This window comes from Sapajus apella, unplaced genomic scaffold (genome assembly GCF_009761245.1).
Source record: "Sapajus apella isolate SASKATOON/1434 unplaced genomic scaffold, GSC_monkey_1.0 scaffold119, whole genome shotgun sequence".
NCBI classification, from domain to species: Eukaryota; Metazoa; Chordata; class Mammalia; order Primates; family Cebidae; genus Sapajus; species Sapajus apella.
The window spans coordinates 4,990,254-5,000,540 of record NW_022437059.1 but is presented as its reverse complement, the minus strand read 5'-3'; the positions used below and the strand labels follow the sequence as shown (position 1 = coordinate 5,000,540).

Here is a 10,287-nt window from a genome sequence, read left to right as displayed (position 1 = left end):
TATATATATATATATATATATGAAATCTGGCTGGGCACTGTGGCTTATGCCTGTAATCTCAGCACGTTGAGAGGCTGAGGCAGGTGGGTTGCTTCAGGCTAGGAGTTTGAGACCAGCCTGGCCAACATGGTGAAACCCGGTCTGTACTAAAATCAAAAAAATTAGCTGGCCATGGTGGTGCGTACCTTTGGTCTCAGCTACTCAGGAGACTGAGGCAGGAGGATCACTTGAACCCAAAAGGCGGAAGTTGCAGTGAGCCAAGATCATACCACTGCACTCCCAACTAGGCAAAAGAGTGAGACGCTGTGCCCCCACAAAAAAATTAGCAGGGTGCAGTGGAGCATGACGGTCATCCCAGCTTCTTGGGAGGCTGAGGCAAGGGAATTGTTTTAACCTGGGAGGTGGAGGTCGCGTTGAGCCAAGGTTATACCACGGCAATCCAGCCTGGGCAACAGAGCAAGACTCCATCTCAAAAAAACTAAAAAATGAAATCCATGCTGCGTTCACGAGCCGTATGTGGACCTCAGAACATTTTTGGCCAGCCCCTGGCTTAGAGGAATGTTCTTCTGAGAGTCAGGTCACCTGCCACATTCTACTGCCAGCTCACAGTGTGACCCCAAAGCCAGTTAGCTTACCTCCCTGGCTCTAGATTTTGTCACACGGAAAATGAAGGGGTTAGATCTCAAACATGTCAAATACTAGGCCCTTCCCTTCCTTCTCATGCACACAGCAGACACCCAGTCACTCATGGCGTTCTTTCCCACTGAGTTATGTTCAAGCAGCCCTCCACATGACTGCTGCCAGCGGACTGGAGTTGAGCAAGAAATGGCATCTCGTTGCTCTTCTGTGACTCCGTGTTCCCTAAGATCACTTCTAGCTCCAGTGCCCCTGCATTCTGCCTTGTACATCATATTCTTCTTACACCCTAGTCCCTTGACTTTACCAGGATACGTTGACAAACTCTATTTCTCTTCAAATTTCTTTTTGGATTTTTAGTAGAGATGGGGTTTCTCCATATTGGTCAGGCTGGTCTTGAACTCCCAATCTCAGGTGATCCACCCGCCTTGGCTTCCCAAAGTGTAAAAGTGTTGGGATTACAGGCATGAGCCACAATATCCAGCCATTTTTTTTTTTTTTTTTTTTTTAAGAGACGAATTCTCACTCTGTCACCCAGGCTGGAGGGCAGTGGCACGATCTCCAGTCACTGCAGCCGCTACCTCCCTAGTTCAACTGATTCTCCTGCCTCAGTCTCCCGAGTAGCTGGGACTACAGGTGCAAGCTGCCATGACAAGCTAATTTTTGTATTTTTAGTAGAGATGGGGTTTCACCATGTTGCCCAGGCTAGTCTTGAACTCCTGAGCTCAGGTGATCCACCTATTTTGGCCTCCCAAAGTGCTAGTATTACAGGCGTGAGCCACCATGACCATCCTTTTTTTTTTTTTTTTTTTTTTTTTTTTGAGATGGAGTCTCACTGTCACCCAGGCTGGAGTGCAGTGGTGCCATCTCGGTTCACTACAACCTCTGCCTCCGGGTTTCAAGTGATTCTTGTGCCTCAGCCTCCTGAGTAGCTGGGATTACAAGTGCATACCACCATACCTGGCTAATTTTTGTATTTTTAGTAGAGATGGGGTTTCACCATGTTAGCCAGGCCGGTCTTAATCTGACTTCAGGTGATCCACCCACCTTAGCCTCCCAAAGTGCTGAGATTACAGGCATGAGCCACTGTGCCCAGCCAAGAGTTCATTCTTGTACATAACTTAGTATTCAGTTGTGCAGATGCACATAACGGGTAAATCGGTCTGTTCACTTGCTAATAGATGTCTGGCTTACCTCCAGTTTGGGTTATCACAAACAAAGTAGCTAAGAATGTTCCTGTATCAGTCTTTTATAAACATATGTTCTCAGCTCTCTTGGGTGGATGTCTGGGAAGGGAGTGGCTGGCTGTATGGTCACTGTGTCTAACTTTAAAAAAAAAAAAAAACTGCCAAACTCTTCCAGAGTCACAGAAGCATTTTATAGTCATGCCAGCAGAAACCACAATCCAAAATGGTCCTACGCTCTAAGAGGCCATACACAAAAAAAAGGGACATAAAATGATTGCACACAAACCAATGAAGCATTGGGCTTTCAAACCCAAAGGTAGAAGCAGGGAGATCGCTCACACCTGCCTGCTCCTTTTTTTTTTTTTTTTTTTTTTTTGAGATGGACTCTCACTCTTTCCCCCAGGCTGGAGTGCAGTGGTGCAATCTCAGCTCACTGCGATCTCTCCTTCCCAGGTTCAAGCAATTCTCATGCCTCAGTCTCCCAGGTAGCTGGGATTACAGGTAAGTATCACCATACCCAGCTAATTTTTGTATTTTTAGTAGAGACGGGGTTTCTCCATGTTGGCCAGGCTGGTCTCGAACTCATGACCTCCTCTCACCTCCACCTTCCAAAGTGCTTTGATTACAGGCATGAGCCACTGTGCCCCAGCACACCTGACTTTTGAGAGGAAGTCACTCAGGGGTGAAGAAATTTTGTAAAGGGGTCCAAGAAGCCATGCAGACCCCCAAGCCCAGGCCTCCCTCATCTGGGTCCCTGAGCCTAGGAAACCCAGCAGCCCAGGGCTGCACGGGCTGCATTCCCTTCTCTGGTTAACTAAAGGGATCTGTGTGTAAAGGGCCAAACTAGGAAATTCCAGCCTAGGACAGGGTTGTTCTTGTCACTGTCTCCGGTTCCACAGGGGTTACGTGCCAGATCTGGCTTATGCCTCTGGGAATTAAGCAAGTAATCCATCTGTCAATGTTCCTAGGAAATGATGTCCTGGCCCCAAGCTAAGCATCCCTAAACACGATGGTACTCACAGAGCCAGCCCCCTTTCAGGTGGCCCGCTTTCAAGCCCATTGAGCCAGTTCTCACCACACCCTCCCTGGCAAGATGGAAGTGTAGAGATGAATAAATACAACTTGTACAACTAAAACCTGCCCAGCATTTACTCAGGACTAGGGGACAGCTTATTATGACATTTATCTCACTGAATTTTCAGAAAATGCTCTGGGTAATAAATGGAGGCTCATGCCTGTAATCTCAGCACTTTGGGAGGCCAAGTTAGGTAGATTGCTTGAGCTCAGGAGCTCAAGAACAACCTGGGCAACATGGCAAGATACCATCTCTACAAAAAGAAATTAGCCAGGTGTGGTGGCGCGTGCCCATAGACCCAGCAACTCGTGTGGCTGAAGCAGGAGGATAACTCCAGCCTAGGCGATGGAGGCTGCAGTGAGCTGAGATGGCACCACGGCACTCCAGCCTGGACAAAAGAGTGAGACCCTGTGTCATAATAATAGAGGCTCCCAGTGAGGCATGAAAGAACTTCATGGACAGGCCTTGAGGTGCCCACCCAGGTCTCCCTGCCTTCACTCTCATCCCTAATATCCACCCTCCCCAGGGCAGCCTAGGTTGTTATAAACCAGAACTCAGCTGTGTATGGTGGATCATGCCTGTAATCCCAGCTACTTGGGAGGCTGAGGCAGAAGGATCTTTAAAAGCCATGAGTTGGAGACCAGCCTGGGCAACACAGTGAGACCTGTCTCTATTAAAATTAAATAAATAAAAAGGCCAGGCACAGTGGCTCACACCTATAATCCCAGCACTTTGGGAAGCCAAGGCAGGCGGATCCCCTGAGGTTGGCAGTTTGAGACCAGCCTGACCAACATGGAGAAACACTGTCTCTACTCAAAATACAAAAATAGCCAGGTGTGGTGGTACATGCCTACAATCCCAGCTACTAGGGAGGCTGAGGCAGGAGAATCGCTTGAACCCAGGAAGCAGAGGTTGTGGTGAGCCAAGATTGCACCATTGCGCTCCAGCCTGGGTGACAAGAGTGAAACTCTGTCTCAAAAAATACATGTATAAAATAATAAGTCAGGCATGGTGGCGCACACCTGTAATCCCAGCTACTTGGGAGGCTGAGGAACGAGAATAGCTTGAACCCAGGCAGTGGAGGTTGCAGTGGGCTGAGATGATACCACTGCACTCCAACCTGGTGACAGAGCAACACTTCGTCTCAAAAAAAAAAAAAAAAAAAAAAAGAGTATGTGTTTTGTTCTACTTCCTGAACCCTCAGGGACTAAACATTGCTAAGCACAAAAACAGCAGTCAGTTTCACCTGCTCAGTGAATTAAGAGCCAGGTCAGTGAAGGAGCTTCTTAATTCAAACTCCGTCCCCCTCCCGAGGCTCTGCTTCTCCCATGGTGTCTCCAACAATCTGCTCGCCTGGCAAGCTCCAGTTAACACAAAGGTGGGCATCCTTCTTCCACGAAAGGAAGCCGAGCCAGGCAATCAGCAGAGGTGTTGGTGATGAGGAATGCTGAAGTCCATGTTACAAATGTGGCCTTCATAGCAGGGAGAACACTGCAGGTGAGGCTGAAGGAATCCAGGTGATAGGTGATATTAGGAGTCAACTTGACAGGGTCAAGGGATACCCAGATGGCTGGTAAAGTGTTATTTCTGAGTGTGTGCCTCTGAGGGTGTTTCCAGATGAGACTGGCATTTGAATCAGTGAACTCAATAAGGAGGATCCATTCTCACCCCATGTGACTGGGCACCACCCAATCAGCAGAGGGTCCAGACACAAGAAAAAGTCAGCAAAATGGTAAATTCATGTGATTTCTCTTCTGCAGCCAGGATGTCATCCTCTCCTGCACCTGGAAATCAGAACTCCAGAACTGGTCTCTGGGACTTACCCCAGTCATTCCAGGTTCTCTGTGGACTGAGAATTCCACCATCAGCTTCCCTAGGTCTGAGATCTTCAGACTTGGCCTGAGCCATGCTACAAGCTTCTCGGGTCTCCAGCTTGCAGATAGCCTAGCATAGGACTTCTCCATAATCACATGATCCAGTTTCCCTAGTAGATCCCCTCTCACCCTCAATCCATCCACTCATCCATCATCTATCAATCATCCATCTATCTATCATCTATCCATCCACCTATCATGTATGCATCCACTATCTATCCATCTATCATCTACCTATCATCTGCCACTCTATTATTTATCCATCCAACCATCCATCCATCCTACTAGTTCTGTCTCCATGTAATAAACAGGGACCCCACCTCTGCCTGCCAACAACCTTCAACTGGGTCATGGACATGGGCCATTTCCGTACAATGCTTAGCCATGGAGGCCCAAGCTCTATCTGTCTCCCACGAGACAATTTCTCCCATCACCTGGACCACCCAGCCTCCTACCAGGGTCACAAGGTCCTCTGCTGATGTCCTAGTGGCTGGCACCATGGATGTCCCAGATTTCGATCCACCACCTGGGTCTGACTGAAGGCCTGTATCCTGGGCATCCCTGGAATAGAATGAAAAACTGAACCTGGGTCTGGGGTTTTTCTCTGTAAGGCCAATGGGTCTGTGGAGAATCCAATGCACCAGGCTGGCCCTGTCACAGCTTACCATAGTAAGCTTACCCCAGAACAGGCAACAGAAACAAAAACAGCCACCCTACTGCCCCCATGGCCACAATCCACTGCCCTCACGTCACTTGCAGTCTCACATTCCAGCTCATCCCGACTCAGGATGCGTCCTACATCCTTAATTGGCAGTTGCTTTTCTTTCTTACTGTTACACATAATAATAATGTATCACGCAACTGACGGTGTCTCAGATTTGAAAAGTTAGGGTATGTACAGTGGAGGCCCTGACCTGATTCCCAAAAGAATGACAGAGATGGCACAGTGGGGCATGCCTTACATAGGGGGTAGAGTCTAAAATTCAATACAGCCAAAATCACCTGCAAATGGGACTTCTTTGGCTAAACAAACATACATGGTCAGCTGGACATGTTCTGTGTTGGACAGAAACACTTCAAACAGCAAGAACACAGGTTTAGGGGTGGAAAAAAAGGCTGACATGACAAAGCATTAGCAATCGTGAAATCTGGGTGATAAGCTTATTGAGTTTTATTATATTAGTCTTTCTATGTGACTGTACCCAGGCTGGAGTACAGTGGTGCAATCTCGGCTTACTGTAACTGCCGCCTCCTGGGTTCAAGTGATTCTCCTGCCTCAGCCTCCCAGGTAGCTGGGATTATAGGCACCTACCACCACGCCTGGCTAATTTTTGTATTTTTAGTGGAGACAGGGTTTCACCACATGGGCCAGGCTGGTCTCGAACTCCTGACCTCAGGTAATCCACCCGTCTCGGCCTCCCAAAGTGCTAACATTACAGGTATGAGCCACCGCACTCAGCCAACTGAACACTTTTATAACAAAAAGTTAAACTTTCATTTTTTGTTTTAAAATAATTTCAAACTTATAGAAAAATTACTGAAATCATACTAAGAATTCGTTCAACTCACCACTATTAACACATTGCCAAGTTTATAGTAACATTCTGTCTCTATCCACACACACGCACACACACACACATGCACACACGCACACAAACACGTCATCTCATCATCTTTTTCTAAACCATTCAGACAGTTAGAGGCCTAGCACAGTGGCTCACACATGTAATCCCAGCACTTTGGGAGGTTGAGGTGGGTGGATCACCTGAGGTCAAGAGTTTGAGACCAGCCTGGTCAACATGGTGAAAACCCATCTCTACTAAAAATACAAAAATTTGCCAGGCATGGTGGTGCATGCCTATAATCCCAGATACTCAGGAGGCTGAGACAGGAGAATCACTTAAACCCAGGAGGCAGAGGCTGCAGATCACACCACTGCACTCCAGCCTGGACAACAGAGCAAGACTCTGTCCCCCCCCCCAAAAAAAAGGTAAGATGTAGGCTCCACATATCTTTACCCCCCCCCAAAACTGGGAATATCCCCTTACAATCCAGGACATGCTCTTATGTAACTGGAGCACAATTTTCCAAAACAAGAATGAATGTTATTAGCATGCATCTGGTGTCCTGCAGTCATATACAAATTACATCAACTGTTCCAGTGACGTTCTTTAATGGTAATTTGAAGAAATTATTTAAAACATCTAATCTTTTAAAAAGATGTTTGTAAAAAGTTCATAAAGAGAAGAATGAGACTAGGCATGGTGGCTCACTCCTGTAATACCAGCACTCTGGGAGTCTGAGGTGGAAGAATCACTTGAGCTCAGGAGTTGGAGACCAGCCTGGGCAACATGGTGAAACCCCATCTCTGCAAAAAATACAAAAATCTGCTGGGCATGGTGGAGCATGCCTATAGTCACAGCTACTGAGGAGGCTGAGGCAGTAGCATCACCTGAACCCAGTAGATCAAGACTGCAGTGAGCTATGATTGTGCCACTGCGCTCCAGCGTCAGCTACAGAGTGAAAGACTGTCTCCAAAACGCCAAAAAGACGATGCATATTAGATGCAAAAGCCAAAACGATGATGGGTATTAGATGATTATTTGAAAGAAAGATTCTTCAAATAATCCCCAATACGATGTTGACAATGGGCAGAAAAAGATGTACAAAAAGAAAACCACATGGTGGCTGGGCATTGTGGCTCACACCTGTAATCCCAGCACTTTCGGAGGCCGATGTGGGTGGATCACCTGAGGTCAGGAGTTCAAGACCAGCCTGGCCAACATGGCAAAACCCTGTCTCTACTAAAAATACGAAAATTAGCCAGGCATGGTGGTGCATGCCTGTAATCCTAGCTACCTGGGAGACTGAAGCAGGAGAATCGCTTGAACCCAGGAGGCAGAGGTGGTAGTGAGCCAAGATCACACCACTGCACTCCAGCCTGGGACACAGAGTGAGACTTCATCTCAAAAAGAAAAGAAGACCAGAAGGAGGTGTACTAAAATGGTGAAAATGGTTGCCTCTGGGTGTTTCCTTACTATTGATCTGCACATGTGTTTTTTTTGTTTTTGTTTTTGTTTTTTTGTTTGTTTGTTTTTGAGACGGAGTTTCACTCATGTTACCCAGGCTGGAGTGCAATGGCGCGATCTCGGCTCACCGCAACCTCCGCCTCCTGGGTTCAGGCAATTCTCCTGTCTCAGCCTCCTGAGTAGCTGGGATTACAGGCACGCACCACCATGCCCAGCTAATTTTTTGTAGCTTTAGTAGAGACGGGGTTTCACCATGTTGACCAGGATGGTCTCGATTTTTTGACCTTGTGATCCACTCGCCTCGGCCTCCCAAAGTGCTGGGATTACAGGCTTGAGCCACCGTGCCCGGCCCGACATGTGTTTTTTTAAACCCACGTTTCCTATGGTGAGACGGTATTATTTTAAAGGAGTAGGGGATGGGAGGGGAACGATGTCAATAATAACTATACCTAATATTTTAAAGAGCCAAATCTGTCAGGTTGAACATGATGTTTATGCAAGAAATTAAATACATACATACATACAAACACACATACCTAAATCTGAAGCTAAAGCAAGAGCAGTCCGGTATATGGCTGTCCTAGGCCAAGCCTTCTGCAGATATTTAAGCTGTTAATGGCTCATGTGTTTATCATATTCAAGGTGATGGACTTGGGGGACAGAGTTGGTGTCTCTAAGACAACATGGCTAGCACAGGCAGATTCTAGACAACTCTGCAGAAGAGCAAAGGAGAGAGAAGTCAAGCAGGGAGCTCAGCATGATCATTCATTCATTCATTCATTCATTCCCCACCACCTCCCTGAGGTCTCAGGGGCCCAGCCTTACCCTGTGATCCACCAGAAGGTGATCCTGGACAGGAAGGAGGCGCTGGACTCTGGGCAAGGATTCTTGTGGAAAGAAAGAACAGGTTAGGGAGGAAGAAGGAAAGGAACGATTCAACTTTTCATCTAGGCCAGAGCTTGGCAAGGAGTAGTCAGCTGTCCATTCTTCCTTCAAGAGGACCAGTGTCCACTTCATACCATTCTGCACCCCAAAAGGATTCTCTCCTAAGCCCCAGGAGAAAGAAACTCAAAGCACCTCCTCTCGTTTGACTCAACAGTGTCTACCAGGTGCAACCACAATACAACAAGCTATCAACCTGCTTTATCTTCTATCCCCGCAGCAACACTAGGAGCTGGTGTTACCATCATCCCCACTTCACTCATTCATTCAACAAATATTTTCTGAGCACCTACTATGTGCTAGGCACTCTATAAGGTACTACAGGGTTACCTTAGATAACCACGACAACCTCCTAAGCTGGTATTACTATTGTCCTCATTTTCCTCATTCAGGCAATGAATATTTGTTGACCACCTACTCTGAGCTAGACATGCTACCAAGAACTTATATACTTGCATTATTTTATATCCTCATGGAATTCTTTAAACCTAGTATTACTATTATCTCCACTTCATTCATTCATCCAACAAATATTTCCTGAGCACCATCCATGTGCCAAGCACCCTGCACGCAAATCTAAACAAACAGAAATGAGCCCTGCCTGTATGGAGCTTGTGGTCCACTGCAGTAATCATCAGTAACATCTGCCAAGATTCTCTTCTATTAATAGCTAGCTCTGTTCTAAGTGCTTTACACAAATTACCCTATCTAATCCTCATCCCCAACTTACAAGGTAGGTGAAAGTATTATATCATCCCTGTTTTGCAGTTGAAATAAACTTGGTACCAGAGATGAAATGATTTGTTCAAGGTCCCACAGCTAAAAGTGGTGGAGACAGGACGTGAGCCCCAAAGAGTCAGGCTCCAGACAGACATGCGTCAAATGATCACACAAATGCAAAACTGCAACTTCTGAGCCTTGATATGTGTCCTGAAGGTAGAGAAATATTACCAATGAGACAAAGTCAGCACATGGGGACTGCTCTGGTGTACCAAGGTCAGAGAAGCTCCCCCGAGGAAGACAGTCAAGCTGGCACCTGAAAGATGAGTAGAGGAGAACTAAGTAATGAGGAAAGGCAAGGCATTCCCAGCAGACAGCATTGTGTGCAAAAGCCTGGTGGTAGAAGGAAGCATGGCAGACTCCAGGAACCAAGAGGGGGCCTGAGCAGTCTACACTGAAGGCTGTGCACAGTCTACACTGCAAGCCACATATTTTGGTATTCATTCTAAGGGCAAGGGAAAGTGCTGAGAGACTCTCAGCAAGCTATCAAATAACTTATTTCCCAGAGGCACAAAGATGAGCCCCAACTCAACATACAGGCAAGGAAAGGGACCGACACGGAGTCCTGGGATAACAGACCAAGCCTGGCTTTCAACACAGATGCATTCAGGTCAAAATTCTAAAACACAAGCTTTAAGCAGGAGAGGAAGAAAGGTCACCATGTAGCAATGACAGCGTTAGCCAAGGACTCCACTCAAAGTCCCAGCCTTGTGCAGAGATAAGGTATTTACAGAGCCCAATAAGGCAGCATACTCAAGTGGTTT

General features: G+C 46.8%; 1 long non-coding RNA gene across 1 annotated transcript in view; it reads right to left on the bottom strand.

The window, feature by feature from the left end:
* The window catches only part of LOC116538508, a 14,233-nt gene extending 11,098 nt beyond the window's left edge, over positions 1–3,135 (bottom strand). Inside the window, exon 1 of the long non-coding RNA XR_004263657.1 lies at positions 2,668–3,135. This is a non-coding gene — a long non-coding RNA (uncharacterized LOC116538508). The remainder of the gene's footprint in view (positions 1–2,667) is intronic.
* Positions 3,136–10,287: the final 7,152 nt, after the last annotated feature.